The 27,088-nt window shown below is 42.4% G+C and overlaps 1 long non-coding RNA gene across 1 annotated transcript in view; it reads left to right on the top strand.

Annotated features, from left to right (window-relative positions):
• Positions 1–26,872, top strand: part of LOC148776464 (uncharacterized) — a 31,347-nt gene extending 4,475 nt beyond the window's left edge. Inside the window, exons 2-6 of the long non-coding RNA XR_016038228.1 lie at positions 10,442–10,742; positions 11,464–11,731; positions 14,519–14,641; positions 14,867–15,024; positions 24,795–26,872. This is a non-coding gene — a long non-coding RNA (uncharacterized LOC148776464). The remainder of the gene's footprint in view (positions 1–10,441; positions 10,743–11,463; positions 11,732–14,518; positions 14,642–14,866; positions 15,025–24,794) is intronic.
• The last annotated feature ends 216 nt before the right edge of the window (positions 26,873–27,088 follow it).

Here is a 27,088-nt window from a genome sequence, read left to right as displayed (position 1 = left end):
GTGCTGGAGAAGACTCTTGAGAGTCCCTTGGACTGCAAGGAGATCCAACCAGTCCTTTCTCAAGGAGATCAATCCTGGTTGTTCATTGGAAGGACTGATGCTAAAGCTGAAACTCCAATACTTTGGCCACCTCATGCGATGAGTTGACTCACTGGAAAAGAGTCTGATGCTAGGAAGGATTGGGGGCGGGAGGAGACGGGGACGACAGAGAATGAGATGGCTGGATGGCATCACCGACTCGATGGACATGAGTTTGAGTGAACTCCGGGAGTTGGTGATGGACAGGGAGGCCTGGCGTGCTGTGGTTCATGGGGTCGCAAAGAGTTGTACACGACTGAGAGACTGAACTGAACTGAACTGATCCTATTTATTAGGATGTCAAAAAGATAGTATTCAGGAACAAAAATGATTTTTTTTTAGTAACACTATGGACATGAGTTTGAGTGAACTCCGGGAGTTGGTGATGGACAGGGAGGCCTGGCATGCTGTGATTCATGGGGTCACAAAGAGTCGGACATGACTGAGCGACTGAACTGAACTGAACTGAACTGAACACTATGCAGCATGTGGGATCTTAGTTCCCCACCAGGGAACAAACCTGTGACCTCTGTGGTGGAAGCATAATCTTAACCACTTGACTACCAAGGAAGTCTCAGGAATAAATTTTTAATCAAGGAGACTAAAGACTTGAACACTGAAAATTACAAAACATTGCTGAAGGAAGTTAAAGAACACAAATAAATGGAAAGACATCATGTGTTCATGGACTGGAAGACTTGTTTAGATGAAGTGTGTGTTAGTCACTTGGGTGTATGTGACTCTTAGTGACCCCATGAACTGTAGCCCATAGCCCACCAGACTCCTCAGTCCCTGGAATTCTCCAGGCAAGAATACTGGAGGGAATAGCCATTCCCTTCTCCAGGAGAGCTTCCTGATCCAGGGATCAAACTCGGTCTCTTGCACTGCAGGCAAATTCTTTACTATCTGAGCCACCAAGAAAGCCCATTAAGATGAAAATATTACAGAAATTGCTCTACACATTCAATGCAATCTCTTTCAAAATCCCAACAGCATTTCTTTCAGAATAGAAAAATCCATTCTAAAATTCATATGAAATATTAAAGGACCTGGAATAATCAAAACAATATTTCAAAAGAGGAAAAAAGAACAGAATTGGAGGTCTCATACTTCCTGATTTCAAAACTTACTACAAAGCTACAGTAATCAAAGCAGTGTGGTATTGGCATAAGGACAGACATATAGACCAATGGTACAAAATAGAATCATAGAAACAAACCCTTGTATATATGATCAAATGATTTTTGACAAGGGTGCCAAGACCATGCAATAGGGAACGGACAATCTTTTCAACAAATGGTACTGTGAAAACTGGATATCCACACGTAGAAGAATGAAATTGGACACTTTCCTTATACTATTTTTAAAAAATCAGCTTTGTTTAGGAACAAAGACCTAAATTTAAGAGCTAAACTATAAAACTCTTAGAAGAAAACACAGGAGAAAAGCTTCATAACACTGACCTTGATAATGATTTCTTGGCTATGATACCAAAAGCACAGGCAAGAAAAGAAAAAATAGACTGGGCTTCAACAAAATAAAAAACCTTAGTGCATCAAAGGACACTCTGAAGAGGGTAAAAAGACAACCCATACAATGGGAAAAATATTTGCAAGTATGATAAGGAGTTAATATTCAGAATATATTAAAACTCCTATAACTCAGAAACAAAAAAATAAAACCAAACCTAATTTTAAAATGGACAAAGGACTTGAATAGATAAGTCTCCAAAGAAGATATACATACAGCCAATAAGCACACAAAAAGATGTTCGACATCATTAGTCACGTTGTTATTGTTTTGTTGTTAAGTGGTGTCCAACTCTTTTGTGACCCTATGGAAAGGTAGGCTGCCAGGCGCCTTCTGTCCATGAGATTTCCTAGGCAAAAATACCAGAGTAGGTTGCCATTTCCTTCTCCAGAGGATTTTCCCGACCCAGAGATCAAACCCACAATTCCTGCACTGGCAGGCAGGTTCTTTACCATTGAGCCACCAGGGAAGCCCCTACTAATCATGAGGAAAATGCAAATCAAAACTACAAAGAGATATCACTATGCACCCCTTAGGACGGCTTTTACCAAAACCAAAACCAAACAAAATGAAAAACAAACAGAAGCAAACAAAACCAATGAAAAAACAAACAGAAAATAGTAAGTGCTGACATAGTTGTAGAGAAATTGGAACTCTTATACATTGCTGATGGGAATGTGAAATGGTGCAGCTGTTGTGGAAACCAGTTTGATGATTGCTCAAAATGGTAAACATAGCATTACTTGTATTCAGCAATTCCACTCCTTGGTATATACTCAAAACAACTGAAAGTAGGCAACGAAACAGAAACTTGTACACCAGTGTCTGTAGCAGCATTATTCACAATAGCTGAAAAGTAGAAACAACCCAACTGTTTACCATGAGATGAATGGTTAAAGGAAATGTATCTTATACATATAATGCATATTTAGCCATAAAGAGGAATGAAATTTTAATACATGTTATAATAAATGAAACTTGAAAATATTATGCTGAGTAAAATAACAAAAGGACAAATATCATATGATTGAATACATATATGTGGTACCTGGAAAGTAGAATAGAGGTTTCCTGGAGCTCAGGGGGAGGGAGAAATGGGGAGTTATTTTTAAACTATTACTGAGTTTCTGTTTGGGATGATAAAAATGTTTTGGGAAATGAACAGTGGTGATGATGGCACAACATTCCAAATGCATTAAAGCAACTAAATTGTACGTATGTCTGTTTAGTCGTGCTTAGTCCCTCAGTTGTGTCTGACTGTTGTGACACCCCTGTGGACTGGAGCCCACCAGGCTCCTCTGTACGTGGGATTCTCCAGGCATGAATACTGGAGGGGGTTGCCACGCCCTCCTCCAAGGGATCTTTCCAACCCAGGGATTGAATCCATGCCTCCTGCATTGCAGGTGGATTCTTAACCGTCTGAGCCACCAGGGAAGCCCAAATTGTACATTAAAAAACCCCACAAACACCATTTATTTTTAAATCGTACATATAAAAATGGTTAAAATGGTAAATGTTATATTATAAATATTTTACCATAGGTAAAAACAGTTTAAAAAAATACACATACCAGGGCTCCATTCTTGAAGAACTGAGAGGCAGATGCTGTAAATATGGGATGGGTACTTGGAATCTGTAATGTTTTTTTAAATGCCTTCCTGTCTTTCTTGGGCATAGACAGGTTTGGGAATTTAGGATTTAATCTCTATCAATCCTTTCCAAGGGGACTGATGCCAGCCTGTGAGGAAATGTTTAACAGTCTATGAGGAAAACGTGTTTTTCATAAGATCTTAGTGTATTAAAGTGCTGCTTTTAAAATCTGAGATTGTCATTTTCACATTGTTTTGGTATTGAGGAGCCTACTCATTCATGGTGGTAAGAGTCAGGTTGTTTTTGAAACTGTCTGTACTTGGTAAAATGAAAATCAGGAATTCTTTGTTGGGCTCCCCCGAAACTGTGAAATTTTAATGGCTTATTAAATTCCAAAGGCTGGAAAAGTTTGCTCCAGATGCTAACCATTTGAAAATATAGTAGCATAGACTGCTCCTGCTAATTATTTGCACAATAAAAAACTGGAAGGATGTATGCATTTTTCGTTGTTCCTAGGATCCTTGAGCCAAAAAAAAAAAAAAAAAAGGCAGAGTTGCAGTCGACAATATTAAGATGTTATTTCTCTTGCTGCCTGTTGCAATGTTCTTCCTCCATAAGCAGAGGTGGGGCCAGGAGGACAGAGAATAGTGTGACTCTTCCCAGAGAAGAACTGCCTTCTGGGCAGGGCCTTGAAAGCCCTTCACCTGTCTGTGTTTGGGGGCTGAGGAAGGGCAGGGGCCAGGGAACAGCCACTGCTAAGGGATGCCTTTGCATTCCAAAGGACTGCTTTTGTCCGGGGAGTGTAGAGTCTGTGGGAGCCACACCCACCCCGCCCTTCAGGCAGTTTAGTTAATTATTGAAAAGTGCTTCCGAAGCACAAAGGGCTGGAGAGACTCCATGTGCCCTTGCTCTGGCCTGTGTGGGAGCTGGCCTTTGTGAGACACTGAGGCTCCTCTGGGAGGCTGGGGAACAAGAAACACTTCTTCCCTACTGCGATTCAGTCTTAGGATTTGTCCGGGAAACAGAGAGATGGTCCAGGGACTGCATTCTATCTCCAGAGAGAAGTTAAGGTGCTTTTTTTTTTTTTTTTGGTGCTAGGATTTGTAAGATATTTAGATAAATGAGCCACATCAGATTTTAGTTTTGTTTTCTTGTTTTAAATTTTATTTTAAAAGTTTACATTCAGGTCATTTATATATAAACGAGATCATGTAATATGTTCCCGTTCTGTGGCTTAACTTTTTTTAAACTTAACAATGTTTGCTGGAGTTCTTTTTGTGTTAGTACATAAAAGCTTCCCTCATTTTCTTTAAAGGCTACATTCTTGCCAAATTATGGACACATAGGTGGCTTGTCATTTTTCAGCATCAAGCAAACAATACTACTGCAAGCTTTCTTATTCACAAATTTGTGTGCTTATGCATCAATATTTCTGAAGGATATATTCCTGAAGTAGGACTTCTGCATCAAAAGGCATGCACATTTGAATTTTGGGTAAATAATGCCAAAGCTTCTCCCTGAAAATTCTGTTCTAATTTACAAAGACACCAAAATACTCATGAACGTTGAACATTATAAATTTTTTAAAAAATTGCCAGCATCATATGCAGAAAAAGCTGCATCATTTAAAATTGCATCTTTTCATTGTGCATCTTTTCATATGCCTATTGACCATTTGGGTTTTTGGTAGCATCTTCTCAAAGTATAAAAATACAGAAAAGTATACAAGTCAGAAAAGTATAAAAGTATACAGAAAAGTATACTACTGAAAGAATTAACAGAATTCTTATACCTACCATCCAGGTCAAGAAATAGAATATTATCAGAACTTGTCCCACCTCCCCCAAAGTAATCACTATTCTGTAATATAACTTGCAGAGATTAGGCATGCCTGGTTTTAAACTTCATAAAATGGAATCATACAGCATGCACTCATGTCTAGCTTCCTTCATTCAAGATTATGAGTCATTCATGTACTTGCTTGTAGCTGTAATATATTCATTTACATTGCTTATTATATTCCATTATGTGAATATACCACAATTGATTTACTGATGGATATTTGGGTTCTTCCCAACTTTCAATTACTAGCAAATAATGATGCTATGGATGCTCTTGTGTATGTCTTTCAGAATACATGTGCATACATTTTTGTTGGGTATATTATCTTATCTAGGAATGAAATTTTGTGATCATGAGTAATATCAACCTGGCCAATTATATTTGTGAATTTTCTATAACTCTTCCTTGTACATTAATTATTGGGTGGTTTGTATGTATTCTATTTATTCTGGATGTTTTTTCTGTGTTATAGCTCTTATACATATTTTCTCGTCTTTATTTATATTGACTTTTACTTCACAGAGTTTAAAATTTTTATGCAGTCAAAGTTATAAATCTTTTTCTTTGTGGTTTCTGAGCTTTATATTTTGTTTAGAAAGTCTTTCCCTATCTCAAGATTGTAAAATATTCTCTTATGTTTCCTTTGAATACTCATTTTTATTTTTACATTAGGATTTTTAATCAGTCTGAAATTTATGATAGTGAAAGGCAGAGGCTAATTCATGCCCAACACTCGGGGCATGAATAAAATGATACCATTTGCTGTCTGGATTTTTAGATGTTTGTTTTAAGAAGTTCCAAGATAGGTGTTGACAGAAATGAGCTACAAAACTGTCCAAAAAAATTTTTTTTAAATTCTTTTTTTTACTTTCTAATAGTTTTCCCTAACATAAGCTTCATATTTTAAATGGGCAAAAGTTCTGTATTAGTGGTTGCTACCACAAATGCCATGCAAGTAAATGGTCAGTGACAATTCATTTACTGTGTATTTATGGAACTTTAAAGTGCAGTTCTCGTGGATTTTTGTGTCTGATAAGGAGAAAGACTCCATCCTAGAATCTTCAAGGCAGAATGATGGTACATTGGATCTGGGCTCTCAGGCCAGGAAAACCAAAGCTTCTTCTTCCCTCCTAAGGGCCCAGCTCCTCTCCATCTGAGCAGATGCCCCCAGATAGGTTATGTGATCTGAACCCATCCTCAGTATAGAAAGGGGTCCAGTTAAAATTTTATCCAGTCCCCAGGGTCAGCTTTTATTTATAGACATGACTTCCTCCAGCAAGTCTGCTCACCCAAGGGAAACTATTTTCTTGCCCACCTGGATGATGGGTGTAGGGCCACATATGGAGAAGCGTGTGAGAACTCAGTTTGTTCTCCCAGTTTGACTGAAATGGACACTGGCTTGTTGGGCCTGTTAACTAGCAGTACTCAGTGTGGAGTTGTCTGGTTGTTCACAGACTTTCCACTGGCTCACAGTGTGAGCTGGTTTTATTCTGTTCGCCCCTCCTCTTTAAAACCTTTTTCCTTACACATTTTGGAGAGGGCTGGTTACCTGTGGTTTAGTTAATAAGTTATATGACTGGAGCTTGAGCTGGAATGAGAAGACACATCCCCCTAGCTTGACAAAGAGCTTGGTTTCTGGCTGGTGAACCGCACATTCCCTGGTGAACCGTCTGAGCTGGTTTGCTTGGAAATTGCTCTGCTGACCAAGCTCCAGAAATAAAATCAAAGTGGGTTGAAATCACTCATTTTGTCACTTTCATTCTTAGTTTCACAATTTAAGGATTTGGCTGGTGTCTGTCCTGAAAGCATGGAATTTTCTATTTGTGACAGTGGCATTGTGTGTGCGTGCACATATTCAGTGTACTGGGCTTGTCTGTACAGGCATGTTTTCAGCTGAACTATTTATACCTAAAGGCATGCAGTGATTAAAGATCACAGCGTATGGCAGGTTTTCTTTGATTTCCAGAATTGCCTATCTGAAGTTGTAGGTTATTGTCTTTGGAGAAATGCAATATGCATCCAACTGATCCCCTAGGTAGAGGACCTTTCCTCAGAAATATCCAAGGATAATTTACTTAGAAGAAACCAATATGCCTTTTTTTTTTTTTTTTTTGAGGAACAGGTGTATTTGACCACTCTTTGGGGAAGTGAAGACCTGAGCTTTGAGGAAGTCAAGTGTGAGGCCTCAGAGTGGTTATTTATATCAGAGTGATGTGTATTGAAAGTCAAAGACTTTCATTCCCCCAACATCGCAGAACCAATTTAGAGAAGAGGAAAGGTGTGAGTTTTGCCTTGTTAAATATCTGTTGCATTGAGAAGAGTTCTGGTCTGGGTCAGACTTCTCATGATCCACACACAGACTCTACTGTAGACAGAAGGTTGCTCACATGCTCTTGCTTCAGTACTTTGTGGATAAAGTGGCTCACTTCCCATTGGTTGATAGATGTGTGACTTGCTTCTTGCTTCTTTTCCCAAGATGCCCCTCCCCCCCACCCCACCATGTGAGCAGCCTAGTGTGTATGTTTGGGGGAGAAGGGGAGGAAGAACCTTACATTTTCTCTTGGCTCAAAATAAGAACACTGGACTCTAACAGCAACCCCAAACTATACATTAGAAACTCTTGTGCTCGATGTTAGAGCAAATGAAGCCTCATGTGACCAGTTTCCACTTTTATGTCTCTTGAATTGTAAAGTTCCCCTGCTCCAGGCTCTTTTTGGTTATGGGAAACGAGTGTGTTTTCAGACCAACATGTCAGAATTATGAGGAAGAAACTTGGCTGTGGAACAAACTACGTGATGTGCTTGACAAGAACTGAGTAAAAATACATCTCAGATTTTCTGAGGCGGTCTTCCATTTTTGGTTCAGAAATAGGACCCAGTAGACACAGAAAGGGAAGCACCTTTGCAGCACCATTAGGGTCACATAGAGTCTCGAGTAAGGAACCAACAGAGGATGTTTCTGCACAGAAAGACGGGGTGTCTCTAGGAGGAGAACTTAGTCCTGTTTCTACCAGGGGTAGGTGGAAACTGAAAAGAGAGAATTTGTGATAATTTGCTCCAAATGAGAAGACCAAGGTGCAGAGTCCCCAGAAGGATGGAACGGTGAGGAAATGTGAGATGGCGGAAATCACGAGCCCGTTTACGTAAACATTTAGCTCCTTCTGGGCTCGCCTAATCCTAGTCCTTTGGAGTTTGCCTTTTACGAGGGTAAACATAGTTTAAGAGTGAGCAAATATTAGTTCACATAATTAAAACCTGTTGAGTTGAACAGGAAATGTTCAAGGGAAATCTGCAGGTGTCTGCAAGCAAGGGTGACTCTGGAAGGATCTCCGTATGTCGGCGCCTTTTCTCTCAAGGGGAGTGTCCCTGGAAGGAAGCCACCAAGGACAGGAGAGGAAACAGACAGCTTGTAAAAAGCTGGAGCAGTGTGGAAAGGTTCTGAACTGATTAAGAAGCCGCTAGCCCTGGGGAGGGTGTAAAAAGCATCTGGGATATTTGCATTTTTGTTTATTGAAGGGAGGAAGGCGTCTCACAACTCTCTCTCTCGCTCCCTAATTCATTCAGGACATGATATTTCCAAGACTGCTGCCATCTCAAGGCTTGAATATGTCTTCAGCTTCTCTCCAGGTTTCATCACACATGTATTAAAAAAAAAAAAAAAAAGACGGTTCCAATATGACTTTAAAAAGAAAAGCCAGCCTGACTTCTAAAATCCAATTTTGCCCCGTGGATGTCTTTTCTTCCTGGAGGGGGCCATGTGATCTCTCCCCTCCTCACCACCCTGCATTCCCTGCATTCCAAGGCCTGGTCACAGCCAGATAGAAACCCTTATCCTCAGGCTCTCCATAGTGAATGAGAGGGGGGCCTTGTTCAGCTCAAGAGTGGAGACAAATGGGTGTGTAACTCACCATAATCCATGGCAAGAAATGATACACGTCATGACAAAAATAAAGTGCCGATGGAAAATTAATCTCATTAGAGAGACTTGTTTGTGGTGGCATTTGAAATGAGCCTGAAAAAATGAGTAGGATTTTGACAGATGGCAAAGAGTATCATTGGTATTATTACGGTGTTAACTTTTAATAAAATCTAAATGAATCTAAATCTGTTCAGAACTCTATAAACTTTTGTGAGGCTGGGCCTGGGGACACTGTTCTGCTGGTAGTAGTACCCGAATTATGCTCTGGAGGATCATCTCCCAATCTCAACCCACCTCCTGGCTCCAGGTTCAGGCATGTGACCCAGACTAACCAATAAGAGAACTACATTCCCTTAACATAGTGATTGATTCGGTTGTGAGCGTGTGACCCAGGCTGAGCCAATCCTGGAGCTTTTTCTGGAACCACTGGGTAAAAGGCACCCTCTTTCTGCTGGGATTGCTGAGGTGGTGGGTTGATATGCAGGAGACCCAGGTGGCCAGTCTTGCTACCACAGAGAGAGAAGAGAGAGAGACAGAGAGATTCCAGAGCACTTGGAGCCAGCTGTGCCTGAAATTCTACTTTGGACTTTTTAGTCAGGGCAATAAATTCACTTTTTAATAAGGCACTTCGTGTTTTTCTCTTGCAAACAAAAATGTCCTAACCTATACAGAAAATTTTAGTCTGCTTTAACAAACAAAAAACCCCAGTGGGGCAAGGGTGGTTACAGATTCACAGAGCAGTTTCCTAGCAAAAAGAAATCTTCCTACTGCTAACATTTCCAGGTGCCAGTAACTAAGAATTTGGAGACTTTATCCTTAACCCCCCTGGTCTGAGGCTGCTCACCAATCTAAGTGACTCCTGTGTGCTGGATATTTTTCAATGAATCAGAAATGAAATATGCAGCACAATAGCCACAAAGCATTGAAAACAGCTCGTTTGCCTTTTGTCTCTCTCCAAGCTTTGTTTTTTCTGGGTCACACTTTGTAAGTGAAGAGTCATAGTGATAATTCTGTTTGGATTTATTAACAATTGAATAGACCTTTGAGAAAAGATTTGTTAATCATCAGAAGCAAATTCACCGCAGAAGCACTGTAGACAGAGGGTGGGATGGTTGCCTTGAGCCAACTAATTCTCTGCCCCTTCAGGGAAAACTCTTGGATGTTTGAATTAAGTGCCACATCTGGAAATGCAGAAAGAGAATTGCTTTTATTGAATGCATAGTATGTCCTTGGTACAAAGAACAGCATTTTGCCTGCATTCTCTCTCAATTTCATCAGCTCTACAAGGTAGGTGTTAGTCCTGTTTTACAGGTAGGGAATGATACAGAGACACTGCCAGTTGCTACCCCAATCCATCCTCTTTTTGTTCCTTACAGATAGATAACCCCAAGCAGTTACTGCTTCTAGTTCAACATTGATACTCCATGGGTGATTGCTGTCAACATTAATCATTTTGCAAACATTTATCATGTCTTTCCTGCAGCTATGAATGGCCATGTGATATGGTTCTGACCAGTGAGACTTAAGTAGAAGTCTTCTGGGGATTTCTGGGAAAGTGTGGCTGTCCTTATGTGGACATTGCCCCTTCCTCCTGTTCTTTCCTTCACCCTACTTGGAACACGGATGTGAGGCTGGTGGTGGAACAGCCATGTTGTGACCTTGAGGCAACCATAAGGAGGACAGCCATATCCTGAGGGTGGTGAAGCAGGAATACAGAAGAAAACTGGGGTATTTTGACATTGTGAAGCCACTCTTTCTGCCCCCAAAGGCCTACGTTCAGTCTGGTGCGTGAAAAAATAAACTATTGTTTCATTAACCCAGTGAGGTTGGGTTTCTGCTACAGACAACTGAATTCCATCCCTGACTGACACAGAAACTGAACTAAAGAAGTTTAAGGGACTTGCTCACATTTCCATATAAAGTAATGTCTCAAAGCTGAATGAGACATAGTACCCAGCCTTAAAGAATTCAAGCCTAGTTTGGGAGGCAGATACATAAATAGATAATCATAGTGTAATGACGGGATTTGCCTAAGGGTACCATAGATGCCTCAAGAAAAAAAAAAGAGAGAGAGAGAGAGGAGTCAGAAGTGGAACAGGAGTTAGCCAGGCAGAGGAGTGAGGTGGGGAAAGAAGAGTATAGCTTGAATAAAAGGTATGGAAGCGAGACACAGCACAGCCTGTGCAGGGAGTCACACAGGCTGCTCTTAGTTGTTGAAGCATAAAGTATGAGGCAGGCAGTGGGGAGAAATGCAGCTGGAGGGGTGTTTCATTTTACTATTGAGCATAATAAGCCACCACCCAAAACTTGATGGCTTAAAACTACACTTTATAATTTCTCATAATTCTGCAATCTGAGCTGAGTTCAGCTAGGTGGTTCTTCTGTTCATGGAATATCTACTGGGATTGGGACATCCAAGAAAACTTCTTAACCCCCAGGTTTGGTGCCTTGGCTGAGATAAATGGAAGAGCTTGGACATTCGCTGTCTTTCTCTGGCCTCTTCAGGTGGCTTCCTCACAGTATGATGACATCAGAGTACACAGCAGATGGCTTCCAACTGAGAGGAAGAAGAAGCTTCCAGTGCACGTAGGGTCTGGGTTCACAAGTACCAGAACATTACTTCTACTGCACTCTGTTGATCAAAGCGAGTCACAAGACCAGCCCTGAGTCAGGGAAAGGAAGTACTTTCTACTTCTTGATAAGAGGAACACTTTGCACACACAGGGAGAGATGAATTAACAGTGGTCCTCTTTGGAGACTACCTACCCCAGAGGTAAGAAGGGTACAGATGAAGGACAACCTTGTCTGCTTGTCAGGGAGGTTGATGTGAACCCCAGACCTGGGAGTGGGTGGATGTTGCTCTGCTTCATATCTGGGATCAGAAAGGAAAATACCTCTCAAACCGCCCCAACTTATCACAGTGAAACAGAGTAGTGCGATTAGGCAGAGGAAGGCTGGAGCTTGGCTTCTCTGGACTCCCTTCAGTTCCCATGTCTAATGGGAGATGGTTGAGTTGAGAATCAGAGAGTCTACTCTGGGGTCTGCAGTGGTAAAGGACATGGGGAGCTGCTAGCCAAGGCTGGGAGGGCCTCTTGGGTCATGGGCTGGAGGGGAGGGTAGCAGAGCACCCCTGGAGTCAGAGTGGCCCAGGAAGCTGAGCAGGCTGAGTCCAGCTACCCCACAGCGGGAATCAGCGAGGATCTGGAGCATGTGGTATGGGTCTGAGCACCTTGTCTTTTACCCTCCCAACCCCTACCCAAGGGGTCCCCAAAGACACCACCCCTCCCACCCATTTACACAAAGCATCACACTGTAGAGCAGCAAGGAGGAGAGGTGACTTGAGAGTCTGAGAATGTACCTGAAGGGACAACTTTTTCAGTGGTCTCTTCATAGCATTTCCCGGACTTCCCTGAAATCTAACCAGCAAGAGAGGCTCATAAGGAATAATGACAATTTATAATGAAATAGAAAAGCCATGTTAAGGAAAATTACAAAGACATCAGAGGAGTGCTGGCAGATGCAGAATGGCAGTTACCTCTGGGAGAGGAGGGAAGGGGATGCAGGGGCAGTTTTGGCTGTTGTAGAGATAAGGCTTTATCTCTGAAGTTAGGGGATGGGTGTGCATGCTGTTATAGTCTTTATGCCTTTTTGTGGGTTTTAAATAGTTCATAATGTAACTTTTAAAAAAGCTGCCGTTCTGAATAGAATTGTGAGCTGCCAATGCCAAGTTTAGGTTTTGAACATATTGCATGGGAGTGGGAACATAGAAAGAGGCTTGAAATGGAATCAGATTTGCTTGCTCGAAAAATCAGCCAGGCTGGATGTGAGGAGGACAAGAGGAGAGACAGGGAGGCCAGGGAGGGTGCTGCCACTCCAGTCCCCTGAGAGGTGACGGTGGCCTGACTGACGTCCCAGGTTGTGGTTAGGGTGGCTTAGGGGTCTTGTTGGTCATAAGGACTTGGTAAAATGGAAGGGTGGGATGGTGGGAAAGATTTCTGCTGTGAGTGAGGACCCCACCCCCTGATTGAGATAATAGAATCCAAGTGGAGGGCGTATTAGAATGGAGAGGCACCAGAGTCACTCAGGAAAGGTTGGATTTGAGGTGCCAGTGCGATGTCATGGTGGAGGAGGGATGCATGAGTCTGGTCCCCAGGGAAGAGATCTGGGAACCTCAAACGCTGATGCAGATGGGAGCTGCAGAGGTAGGTGAGATGCTCTGATGGGGATCCTGGTAGGGGAGAAGCAAAGAGGACCCAGGACAGACAACTGCAGCACCCACTCAGGCAGAGAAAGGGAAGCTCCAGCAGCTCCCAGCCCTGCAGACGCCCTTTTGCGTCCGGTTAGCAGGAAAACCACCCCCCCACCACTTGCACTGGTGGGCTCCTTCCTCTGTCCTCCCCCAGTGCGGCCCTACCCTTCCTGCCGCTGCCCATCCTGTTCTCTGTCTGCTGTGCAGGTTTGCCTGCCTGGGGGATTGTATTCCTTTCCCTCCAGAATTAGTAAAAGGGCCAGAGATAAAGGCTCCCTCCACAACTAGATCTGGACTGAGATCCTCACCCAGGAAGCAGAAGGTCCAGCAAACCCCTGGGCGTGTCTCTTTCAAAGACAGAGCCCTGAAAGACCCAATCCTGGAGCCTCCTCTGAAGTAGAGGCCAAATTGAGGAAGAGAACACAAGACAGGTTACAGCCTAGCTGGCCCCTTCCTTCAGCCTCCCACCTCCCTTTATTTTTCCTTATGTTAAACGCGAGACAGTGTCAGGCTTTGTCTCCATTGACCACCTAAGTATCCTCTTTTCTACGCAGCCCCTGTCTTCTAGAACTGGAAATCTGTTTCTTACAATTTGAACTTTGATATGAAGTTTGGGCCCTGAGTTAGGCAGGGATGGCTCTGGGCTCTAGGGGAAAAAAAAGGTGTTTCTATCTCAAATTTGGGAAAACTAAAAACAACAAAGTTGCATTTCAGAAATACCAGTCTCTCAAAGCATTATCCAAAAATGTAGATTTCAATTATGGTATGAAAATATACTGGAGGGAATATTACAGGGTTTTTGCTTTTCTAAAACCAACCCCATGGTCAAAAGTAATAGAGCTATGAAATAAGATAATCAAAAAAGGAAAGGTTTCATACAGGAAACATTTTAATGAGTCTGTTTAATGCCAAATTGTTGCATCTATCTACTCAGAGATCTCAGAAGGGCTTTCAGAGTGAGTTACTTACCAGCCCTTTGAAACTCACTTGTATAAACCGTAACCTTCTGTTCTAAAATATATTCCAAGAAGAACAGGTGTGTGCAAATAAGCAATCTCCAGTCTCATGATCTTTCTTTTCACCCAATAATTGGCTTTTCACAGAACTGGGCAGGAGGCATTGAAAGGTCCATTGGTTCATTCCTCTGCTTCCAGCTGAACATCTACCAAATTAGAGAGCAGGTAGCCATTCCCTCTCAAGGCTGCCTCTGCAAACCTACTCTGGTCTTTGGTTTCCTTTCCGTGAACATCAAATTGTTTTTGATGTGCCTTCTAACTCTTGGAATGCTCACTGCCGTCATTCTTATTCTAGGCTTATCCTTGGGGGACGGTAGTCCTGGCCCAGTCCTTCCATCTGTGTTCACTGTGGGCCAGGATTCAGCCAGCTGATTGAATCAATAACCTGGGGAATAGTTGAAAGTGGTGCTTTTCCCAGGTAATATATTTACATTTTAATAAGAGTCTCCTGGGAGAAAAAAGTGTTAACTTCCAGGCGTTAAAACTAGCTGTGTGTGTGTGTGTGTGTATAGAGGGAAGGAGAGAGAAGAGGAGGAGAATTGAGGAGGAGGAAGAGAGTGGTTGCTATTTATCAATGCAGCAAGAAGAACACAGAGAATACCCAGAGATGATCTCTGTTAATATTTTGATTTGGGCTTCCCAGGTGGCTCCCAACTTCTCTGGTGGTTCAGGCGGTAAAGCATCTGCCTACAATGTGGGAGACCCAGGTTCAATCCCTGGGTCGGAAAGATCTCCTGGAGAAGGAAATGGCAACACACTCCAGTATTCTTGCCTGGAAAATCCCACGGACGGAGGAGCCTGGTAGGCTACAGTCCATGGGGTCGCAAAGAGTCGGACAGGACTGAGTAACTTCACTTTCACTTTTCAGGTGGCTCAGGGGTAAAGAATCTGCCTACCAAGCAGGAGACACAGGTTTGATCCCTGGGTCGGGACGTAGTTCAATCCCTGGAGTAGGAAATGCAATCCACTCCAGTATTCTTGCCTGGGAAATCCCTGGGACAGAGGAGCCCGGTGGGCTATAGTCCATGGGGTTGCAAAAGAATCAGACACGGCTTAGTGACTAAACAACAACAATATCTTAGTATATATCCTCCCAAGGACCTAGTGTTATGAATAATCATCCTTATCTCTAGCAGTCAAATTTTAGACACTTTTATAAAACTCAAAATTTGTACACATTGTTTTATACGTCCCATTTAGTAACACTTAAACTGCTGTTCCAGTAATCCCACTTCTAGGAATTTATCCTAAAGAAAAAACTAGAATGATAAGAATAACATTAGCTCTTATATATTGAATTTTAATTGCGTACCGAGGGTACTGCACACACATTAACTCACTGAATTCTTACACCCAGCCTGAAAGGCAGATAACATCATCCCTCACCTGAGGTCAGAAAAGCGAAGGACCTCAAGCAGGGTGCTCTGCTAGCTGGTGGGTCTGAAGCTGGGGAAGGAACCCCAGAAAAAAGCATCATCCACTTGGCTTCTCCAAGAGGAGTGTATTCCTTATCCCAGGGTCTCCTGTCCTCCCCAATTGCTCCCAAGGTCCTGGGCGGGAGGAATGTGGCCAAAGTCTTGCCCTCACCTTCGGGAGTGGGTGGTAGTAGACGACAGTGCCTGTGTGCCTCCCACTGTCTAGTTCTCAGCTTTTCTTCAAAAGTACTTCTTCCAGGAAGCCTTCCCTCAATCAATCAGACCAATTCTGTCTCCCCTTTCTCTGTTCTTTCATGGGACTGGAGCCACCTCAGTGAAGCTTGCAAGAGATTCTACTGCCTTCCACTGTGTCACCGTGTCTCTCAAAATATGTTCTTAGGGTCCCAATCAGAATTCCCTGGAGAGGTGTTAGAAGTGCAGACCAACTGGATCGGATTCTCTAGTGGGGGTGGGGCCCAAGGATCTGCCTGTCATAAGCATTTAGGGGTGCCCGTAGCACATTTGAGTGGGGGTGGGACACTGCACACATGGATGCCTCCTCAGAGCAGGGACTGTCCCATTGCTCTTTGAGTTCCCCACGACCCTTAGCGCAGGGAGGTATAGCCGACAGTAGCGTTTGGTGGATTCAGCATAGAGATGTATTTTGAGGGGAAGGAAATGAAAGTAGAGGAGGTGGAAAAGTGGGATTGTGGGTGTGGAATAACTGGAGAGGGTGTAATTTGAGAGCTTTTACAGAAGAGCAAATAAGATGGGAAATCTTGGGGCTGATCGGGGTCCTTTGAGTGCTACCAATAGATATTCGGTCAATATCATTCCCCCTCCTTTTTACTCCCACAGATATTAATACACACTTTAGTCCCAGGGATTTTTTTTTTTTTAATCTGGGCTTTCAATGCCAGAATGAGTAATTGTGTATAAAGTGGGTCACAAGGAAGTGATAACTAATGCACAGACTATTTTAACTGCTGAATCAGAAATCTCTATGCTACATTATGAAATATGCAGGAAGGAAAATAAGCAGATGATAGGAGTGAAAGCAATCCTAAAATAATATTTTCACAAACAGATTCTAGCCCAACATATGCCTGAGGGGTGGGGGGAGGGGAGTGGCAATGATACACTCTCCTGCGCGTTGACAAATTGAAGTAAAATTGCCGAACTAGAGAGCTTTCCAAATGACATAAGACCTTCTGAGGCGCATGACCACACAAACCGACAGCCTGAATGGCTTTGGCAGTGTTGTGGGGGCATCTTAGTCACTCTCCTTCCTAGCACAGGCAGGCAGGGCTTAAAGCAAGCAGAAACAAACAGAACAAAACCCAAATGGAATTTAAAAATCTGTTCTATTTACTCTTCCTAAAACAAATAAACAAAACCCATCTTTTCAGTTTAATTTTTGTTTAATAGATTTTTTTCCTTGTGGTAAAATATATACAACATAAAAATTACTATTTTAACCATGTTTAAGTGTACGATTCAGTGGTATTAAGGACCTTCACAATATTGAGCAACCATCACCACTATTTTCCAGAACTTTTTTGTCAACCCAAAGAGAAACTCTGTACCCAATGAGGAACAACTTCCCAACTGCCCTGCCCAGATCTTGGTAACCATCATTTTACCTTCTATCTCTGTGAATTTGCCTATTAAAGGAAACTCACATAAAGGGAAAAAAAAATAATATTTGTCCTTTGGGACAAAAATAACACAGTATTTGTCCTTTTGCATCATATAGTCAAGTTTCTCTCATATTGTAGCATGTATCAGAATTTTGTTCATTTTTATGGCTGAATAATATTTCAGTGTGTACATATACTACATTTAAAAAAAATCCCTTCATAGGTTGGTGGACAGTTGGGTTGTTCCACCTTTGGTCATTGTAAATGATGCTCCTCTGAGCACTTGAGTGCAGGTATCTGGTTCAGTCCCTCTTTTCAGTTCTTTAGGAATGAAACTGCTGAGTCATGGTAATCCTGTGTTTAATTTCTGAGGAACTACAAACTGTTTTTCACAGTGGCTGCATCATTTTATAGTCCCACCAGCAAGTGTTCCAATTTTTCCACATTCTGCCAATACTTACTGTTTTGCGTTAAAAAAAAAAAAAATCATCCTAATGGGTGTGAAATAGTATTTCATTGTGGTTTGGAGAGATTTTTTTAAACAGAAATCATACCAAGAACACATATTATAGATAATTTCATATAATTTAGATTTTGAACCAAAAGTAGGAATCATAACATATACTGAAAACAATACTAAGGATATCTATAAACTCACTGTGCAGAGCATCTTTTGGTTTACTCTACTTTTGGTGTAAGTTCTAACCTCCTATATTCTCATCCTGTACATTAGTTGATTTTTCTTTCTGATACAAGTTTAAATTTTATCTAATATTCTAAAAATAATTTGTGTACATAACATTAAAAGATATGTTCATCTCTGGTGGTGATTGTTATTACAATCTCGTATCCTATTGCACTAGTTTTCAAGGTTGAACAGATTCCTTGAATTCCACTGTTAGGTTATGTGGCATTTTACAGTCATGAGGAACAAAGATAAGAAGCTATTTCTTTGAAGTTGACCTGTGGTCTTTTCTTAAACTGCTTATTATAGTCAAATGACAGAGCTAATGTACTGAAATACTCTGTTACATCTTAATTTTCTTTGGGCATAACCAACACATTTGATAAAGAGAGAACTTTCTTGAACACTTGGTTAATTCAAAGTTGAAGGCCCTGCTATGAGCCAGCCATTCTGCTGGATCTGGATACACACTGGTGACTAAACAGACTTTATGGCATGTGGTAGACATTTCCAGAAAGAGATAGTCCTATTGTTTGACTAAAACCTTCAGTTCAGTTCAGTTCAGTTCAGTTGCTCAGTCATGTCCGACTCTTTGCGACCCCAAGAATCACAACACGCCAGGCCTCCCTGTCCATCACCAACTCCCAGAGTTCACTCAAACTCATGTCCATCGAGTCGGTGATGCCATCCAGCCATCTCATTCTCTGACGTCCCCTTCTCCTCCCGCCCCCAATCCCTCCCAGCATCAGAGTCTTTTCCAGTAAGTCACCTTCTCATGAGGTGGCCAAAGTATTGGAGTTTCAGCTTTAGCATCAGTCCTTCCAATGAACATCCAGGACCGATCTCCTACTTTAAAGGATAACTAATAATTTAAGGGTAACTCATAGAATTTTAGAGATAAATTTGGCCCAGGACTGAATTACACTTATTGAATTGAATTTTACCTGATTTCCCCTAAAGGATTTGAGTTAACTTATAAAAGATATATACAATAATGTTCATATACAGAAAGACAGAATCCAGATCAAGAAGTAAGGAAGGTAGCAACATACTTGCCCTAAGTTGCCTATGTTAGACACAATTCAGTTCAGTTCAGTCGCTCAGTCGTGTCCGACTCTCTGCGACCCCATGAATCACAGCACGCCAGGCCTCCCTGTCCATCACCAACTCCCGGAAATTACTATTATGTAATTACGATGTTTGACACAAACTTTAGAGATGCATTTCCTTGCAGAAAAACAATTAACATTGACTTGTTATAATATTGATATATCGAGGCTCATATATTGATCTATATATATATCATATATTACTATATTGAGGCTCAACATTGATATATTGAGGCTCATATATCTCACATAACAAGAAGACTCAAGTTATGCAATCCAGGGCTGCCACAGTAATTCTCTATTAGGACCCAGTTTCATTATCTTTCTGCTATGTCATCCTTAGCATGTTGACCTTTGTCCTCATGCTTGTCACCTCATGGTCCCCAAACTGAGGTTGCTGAAACCTCAAGGCAGGAAGAAAGGAGAAGGGCTAATGGGCAAGAACTCTCTCCTACTTTTCTCCTTTTTAAAAAAAAAATTTAACTAAAAACAATGAAGGGTCTGAGATATCATCCTGTTTGCAAGCTAAGAAGTCAGCCTGCCTTGGTTTCATTGTTGCTGGTAGAAGTCATGAGACTCTTGGGTCAGGGACAGCCAGCTCTATTACTCAACACACAGCAAGCAGCAGGATTTGTGGTGGTTTTCCTTGCCCGCAAGTCCCATAGGGGTGATACAGATAGGTCCACAGGAATGTCGGCACACTCAATGGGTTGCCTCCCGGGAGAGGAACCTTGAACTCAGGGACCCCAAACCTTACACGATGAGCAGTAGGCAGGCCTGCCCTTTGCTCAGGAGAGATCGTATCTGTATCTTCAGAGGCTGTTATGCTATGCAAGCATCCTTGGAAGGATACTCTGTTGCTATCAGTAAGTCCTCTGCTTGTAAGGTACAGGGAAATGAGAGAGACTCTAGAGAACTCTCTCCCAGAAACATCCTCCCCAGGGACTTCTGCCTAGACACTACTGCCTAGAACTGTATCTCCCGGCCACCTCTGATTTGCCAGGGAGCTGTGAACCTGGGCACTCTGGCTGGGTACACTGCTGTTCATAAGGAAAGACGAGTGCAGGATGGAGCGTCTCAAGAGCACAACAAAGGCTGTGCCCACAAGTTTTTAATCTGTGTGGCAATGTCTTTTTCTCATTGTATAACCAGTTTTATGACACTTTATTTATTGGTCCTGCCAGAAATAGTGTGTCCGACTTAGAAGAAAACTCCTAGTAAGTACCACTTTGTAAATTTCAAACAAGGTATCGGCAGTTTAGTGCAGAATTTTAATGTCATAACATAATATCTCGGAGAAGGCAATGGCAAGCCACTCCAGTACTCTTGCCTAGAAAATCCCACGGATGGAGGAGCCTGGCAGGCTGCAGTCCGTGGGGTCGTTATGGGTCGGACACGACTGAGCGACTTCACTTTCACTTTTCACTTTCACACATTGGAGAAGGAAATGGCAACCCACTCCAGTGTTCTTGCCTGGAGAATCCCAGGGATGGGGGAGCCTGGTAGGCTTCCGTCTATGGGGTCACACAGAGTGGGACACGACTGAAGTGACTTAGCAGCAGCAGCAGCAACAACATAATATCTAAGTATATAGGCCCATCACTCCTTAGAACTCTCCATATTTTTAAAAAAAAATCTGCATTTGTTATTTTTCCAGATCATTTTTAGGGGGTGAGTATAACCATTCTTTTAAGAAAATGTTTATGTCATGAAATTCCTCCCAATCTTTGAGTATCTGTTGCTTAAGGAACAGGTTCTACTTTGTCAACAGATAGGTGTTTGGTAAGAGGTTTATAAATATATCTTTTCTGGTTTCATTTATTTTAAGAGAATTTTTTCACCTCATGACAGTGATTTGGGGCTGATGATGTTACCATGGTAACTATGCACCACAATACTGGTTGCTGGTGAATATTGATCCTCAGCCTCTTTCACTACAGTGCTTGCTCCCTTACTAGAAGGAGGCCTTGCTCAGAGCACATCTAGGTCAAGGAACCCAGGCCCTGTGGCAGCTGGTACTATAACAGAAACCTCCTGGCTTTTCCTCCCAGGAACCAGTCTAAAGATTCCATTGAGAACCCTGGCTCAACCCATATCATCATGGCTTACATTTCTACTGTGACAGATAGAGGCAAAACTTCTTTGTTTCTCTTTTGGCTGCACTGTGAGAGCTCAGAAGCTCAGTCAGTACAACAGCTAAGGCACTGAGGCATAAGCTCTGACGTGAATGGACATGCCTTCCCCAGTGGCGGAGAAGTTTGCAAACTACTTTGCAAAGCCCTTACTGTATGATTTTGAAATAAAAATGCTTCTTTCCTGAGATGGAAGGAGAGATTTTAATCTGGGTGGTGCCCTGGGAATTTAATGATGGAGCAGAGTCCAGGGGCATCCCAGAGGTGAAGACTATCAAGGCTGTGGCAGGGTGATCGCAGATGGGGTTGACCTCGCTTCTCCACAAATGGGGGAGAGCCTCTCCCCTTCAGCAAGGTTTTGTGTATAAGAAGCTGGGGGTGGCAGGGGGTGAGTGGGTAGGGAATGGGAGTTTGTTAGAGAAAGCAGCTTCGAAAACTTCATTCTCCTTGCCAAGAACTAATGGACTGTCTTCAATGTGCATGAAAATCTGTTCGGCATGGTGACCAGGGGAGCCAAAATGAGGCCTCTACAGATCTAATTTGGCATCAGTCTATCTCCGTGTGAGAAGGTCTGGATGTGTTTATTCTACTCTCTGCTGTAACTAAGAAGAAAACAAATAAAAACCCTGCAAAGGTTCATTGAGACAACAGTTGGTCACAAAAAAGGAATTTGAACCAAGATAACGCTGGTTACATTTTATCCACATGTTCCTGAAGTCAGTGCACTCACAGTTGAATACATAGCCTTTCACTATTAGATGAAAAAGCACAATCAGCGTAGACTTTGTAAAATTAATCTACATACACACACTTTTGATATCTCAAGAACCACTGACAGGATGAAAGGATTCCTACATCAAGTGAGACATTTCATTCTCTTATCATCTTTGTCCCCTGTTGGGAGAGGTGAATGAGTGTTGGTAGAGTGGAAACGTGTGGAAAAACGCTCCCCTGTCACTTGCAGTGACAGCCAGCCTTTATGGAGCTCTGTGACTTGGATACTGTTCCTTAGCGCTTTCCAGTGGGATTTCGCTGAATGCTGGTTAATGACTGTTTTAAGTAAACTCGATCCTAATCCCTACTTTACTGTTGTGACAACTGAAGCACAGAGAAGTTAAGAGACTTGTCCAGCAACACACAACTAGTTGTACAGGACCTATGCCTCTTGTGTAAAATGATTTGGATGCCCCCTCTAGCTTTGTGGCTCAAGGTCAGATAGGAAGGGGAGAGGAAACCAGGCTGTGGTATATTGGACGGGGAAAAAAACAAGGGAGGCTCTTAAAGTCCACCAGGCAGCGTCTCCAAGGTCAGTGCAATTTCTCATCCGTGAGCTATTGGTCAGGCTCCCTGGCCTCTGAGGCCTAGCCAGGGTCACATTGCTCAACTGCCGGTAGGGGAGCTGCAGGCCTGGACAGAAGCCCAGGCTGCAGGGCTGCCAGGGCCTGGCTGGTCTTTGACTCCAAGATAGAGGAAAATGTTGTTCTGGGTACATTTTCTTTCTAATGACCTTTCCAAGATAAGCAGAAACGTCGTTTCAAGGTCATTCTGTTTCCCAAACTGTCTTCCTACCTTTGTCTTCTTCAGCACCAAAAAGTCTCCTCCTCTGAGATCCAGCCAGTTCCCCTGACCTCCTTGGGGACTTCTGACTGTGCTTCTAGGGGAAGCTTTTCTGCAGGGATCCAGTCAGGCTGATGGTGGTGTGACGCCTGAGTACAGACTGGCTTTTCAGCAAGATGCATGTCTTTTTGGTTTATGCTGCCCGTTTTCCCGAGAATCAAATATTGTTTAATCTGAATGGGAACTGTTTGGAATGGTGATGTCACTGTCTGTCATTGGGAATTAAAAAGCAGAGGGGATATATGCCAACACCTTCCCTTGGAATTTCTTTACCTCCTCCTCTTTCAATATAGTAACAGAGCCTCCTGGATCTTAAATCTTTTCACCCTTTATCTCTTCGTCATCAAGATGATGAATGCTTCTGGCCCTAGTATTAGTAAAAGAGATGATGGGATCAATTCAACTTTCCAAATCCAAAGTCAAGCCCTCTTGGTTAAACCTATAATACTGTGTCTCACAGGTTTAGTTTTAAACCAAGGATTTAAAGCATAACTTATTTGTTCCTCTGAAAAACTTTAAAAAAATCCAAATGGGGATAATTGTTCACATCTGCCTAATGATGTTTCTAGTTGAAAAGACATAAGAGAATGTACATTTTTGAGTTACAATAGCTTCCAGTTTATAATTAAAATCAAAATGGGAAATTCAAGTGAAAGAACTAGATACTTTTGAAAGGCATTCTTTATATGAAGCCTCAAGGTAACACATTTTCTTAGCTTTATCAGACATTGATTTTTTATCTTTATTTTTTTCTATTTTTGTGCAGGTGAGGTAGGGAGGAGCAGATGTTTTCTTTCCATCACGTCAATAATTCACTTCATTATTATTGTTTGACTTGCCTTGTGTGTGCTGTTCACTAATGAGGCCTACAATGCTCTCCATGGGGTCTGAAATGTGTAAGAAGGGGTCAGAAGGCCTTGGGAGAACTGAAAAAGAAGTCACTGCCCTGGCTTCAGTCACCTATCCCCAGAACAAACCACAACTAGTCATCCATGATGATTTGGAGACCGGCCCCCACTCAGCTGCTATTTTCGACCACAGTCCTTGTTGCCACAGGCGCTCACCCATGAGACTGAGAACTTTAATGCCAGAAAGAAGCTAGAAACTGATATTGAAGAGCAGACCTGTGTTGTAAAGAACATAGTTCTAGGGAGACTGGTGAATGAAGAAGGGTAGGTATGAATGGGGTCTGACTAGAGCGTGACAGAAAAGAAGATCAAATGTGCTGACGTAAATGGAAGCCAAGATTCTAATGAAAGACTAAGGTGTTCTACTGAAAGACAGCAGGGGCTCAACAAAAGCTTCTTAACTGGATTAATCACAAGATGGTGGTCAAGGGATCCTTGGTGGCAGTGGTGGGTGGTGGGGAGGCAGGGAGCTACCAGCTCAAGGTGTTAAGGGTCTGAAAAAGTGAAAGTGAAAGTCACTCAGTCTTGTCTGACACTTTGTGACCCCATAGATTATACAGTCCATGGAATTCTCCAGGCCAGGATACTGGAGTGGGTAGCCTTTTCCTTCTCCAGGGGATCTTCCCAACCCAGGGATCAAACCCAGGTCTCCCGCATTGCAGGCAGATTCTTTACCAACTGTTAAGGGTCTATGGAAAGGGTAATTGCAGCTTGAATCAGGGAGTCTCTTTGGAGAGATACCAAGCAACAGAACTAAACACTGAAGCCAGGCTTGGTTGTGAAGTGGGATGGCGCAAAAACTGCTAGCTGCCTACACAGTATCTACTCTCCCCTTCCCCCCTCCCCATAACACAATTCAGATTTTAAACCTGATGACAATATGCCCAGCTGGAAGATTATATTTGTCAAACACATTTGCATCTGGGTTGGCCATTGAGATATAAGCAGAAGTCTTTGGGTTGATCTTCATGAAAACTGCTTAAGAGGGGCTAGACTACTGACATACTTGTTTTGTTTTTTTTTCCCCTCCTCTTTCTCCCTTCCTCTTGTGCCTTCTTGGAACAGGAAGATCAATGTGATAGCTGGAGCTCTAGCTGCCACATTGGACCATGAAGTGAATTTGAAGATGTAAGTCATATGCTAAGGATGGCAGAACAAAAAGAGGAAATCTGAAACTTTGATGACACTGTAGCTCCCATACCAGCCAAAATCCTGTTTTATTTTGTATAATAGAAAAATAGGCTTCTATCTTATTGAAATCATTGTTATTTCCTCCTTTACCTGGGACATCACAAGCCTAGGGAATTTTTGGAAGGCCTTGACCAAAGAGTGAAAAATTGGGGATTTTATTTGTTTCTTTTTTGGTATGTTCATTTTTTAAAACATTTTTATTTAATAAATGGTACAAAGCACAATACCAAAAACATTAACAGTTAAAATTTCACCAAATGAAAAAATACTATAGAATACACAGTTGTAAAAAGCTCAGTTCAGTTCAGTCGCTCAGTCGTGTCCGACTCTCCGCGACCTCATGAATCACAGCACGCCAGGCCTCCCTGTCCATCACCAACTCCCGGAGTTCACTCAAACTCATGTCCATCGAGTCGGTGATGCCATCCAGCCATCTCATTCTGTGTCGTCCCCTTCTCCTCCCGCCCCCAATCCCTCCCAGCATCAGAGTCTTTTCCAGTGAGTCAACTCATCGCATGAGGTGGCCAAAGTATTGCAGTTTCAGCCTCAGCATCAGTCCTTCCAATGAACACCCAGGACTGATCTCCCTTAGAATGGACTGGTTGGATCTCCTTGCAGTACAAGGGACTCTCAAGAGTCTTCTCCAACACCACAGTTCAAAAGCATCAATTCTTCGGCGATCAGCTTTCTTCACAGTCCAACTCTCACATCTATACATGACCACGGGAAAAACCATAGCCTTGACTAGATGGACCTTTGTTGGCAAAGTAATGTCTCTGCTTTTTAATATACTATTAAGGTTGGTCATAACTTTCCTTCCAAGGAGTAAGCGTCTTTTAATTTCCTGGCTGCAATCAGCATCTGCAGTGATTTTGGAGCCCCCAAAAATAAAGTCTGACACTGTTTCCACTGTTTCCCCATCTATTTCCCATGAAGTGATGGGACCAGATGCCATGATCTTTGTTTTCTGAATGTTGAGCTTCAAGCCAACCTTTTCACTCTCCTCTTTCACTTTCATCAAGAGACTTTTTAGTTCCTCTTCACTTTCTGCCATAAGGGTGGTGTCATCTGCATATCTGAGGTTATTGATATTTCTCCCAGCAATCTTGATTCCAGCTTGTGCTTCTTCCAGCCCAGCATTCCTCATGATGTACTCTGCATATAAGTTAAATAAGCGAGGTGACAATATACAGCCTTGACGTACTCCTTTTCCTATTTGGAACCAGTCTGTTGTTCCATGTACAGTTCTGACTGTTGCTTCCTGACCTACATACAGGTTTCTCAAGAGGCAGGTCAGGTGGTCTGGTATTCCCATCTCTTTCAGAATGTTCCACAGTTTGTTGTGATCCACACAGTCAAAGGCTTTGGCATAGTCAATGAAGCAGAAATAGATGTTTTTCTGGAACTCTCTTGCTTTCTCCATGATCCAGCGGATGTTGGCAATTTGATCTCTGGTGCCTCTGCCTTTTCTAAAACCTGCTTGAACATCTGGAAGTTCATGGTTCACATATTGCTGAAGCCTGGCTTGGAGAATTTTGAGCATGACTTTACTAGCGTGTGAGATGAGTGCAATTGTGCAGTAGTTTGAGCATTCCTTGGCATTGCCTTTCTTTGGGATTGGAATGAAGACTGACCTTTTCCAGTCCTGTGGGCACTGCTGAGTTTTCCAAATTTGCTGGCATATTGAGTGCAGTACTTTCACAGCATCATCTTTCAAGATTTGAAATAGCTCAACTGGAATTCCATCACCTCCACTAGCTTTGTTCGTAGTGATGCTTTCTAAGGCCCACTTGACTTCACATTCCAAGATGTCTGGCTCTAGGTCAGTGATCACGCCATCATGATTATCTTGGTCATGAAGATCTTTTTTGTATAGTTCTTCTGTGTATTCTTGCCACCTCTTCTTAATATCTTCTGCTTCTGTTAGGTCCATACCATTTCTGTCCTTTATCGAGCCCATCTTTGCATGAAATGTTCCCTTGGAATCTCTAATTTTCTTGAAGAGATCTCTTGTTTTTCCTATTCTGTTGTTTTCCTCTATTTCTTTGCATTGATCACTGAGGAAGGCTTTCTTATCTCTCCTTGCTATTCTTTGGAACTCTGCATTCAGATGCTTATATCTTTCCTTTTCTCCTTTGCTTTTCGCTCCTCTTCTTTTCACAGCTATT

The sequence above is a fragment of the Moschus berezovskii genome, chromosome 9 (genome assembly GCF_049115385.1).
Source record: "Moschus berezovskii isolate FMDL1 chromosome 9, NW_MosBer_1.0, whole genome shotgun sequence".
Classification (NCBI taxonomy): domain Eukaryota; kingdom Metazoa; phylum Chordata; class Mammalia; order Artiodactyla; family Moschidae; genus Moschus; species Moschus berezovskii.
This window is presented reverse-complemented; position numbering and strand designations above follow the sequence as displayed.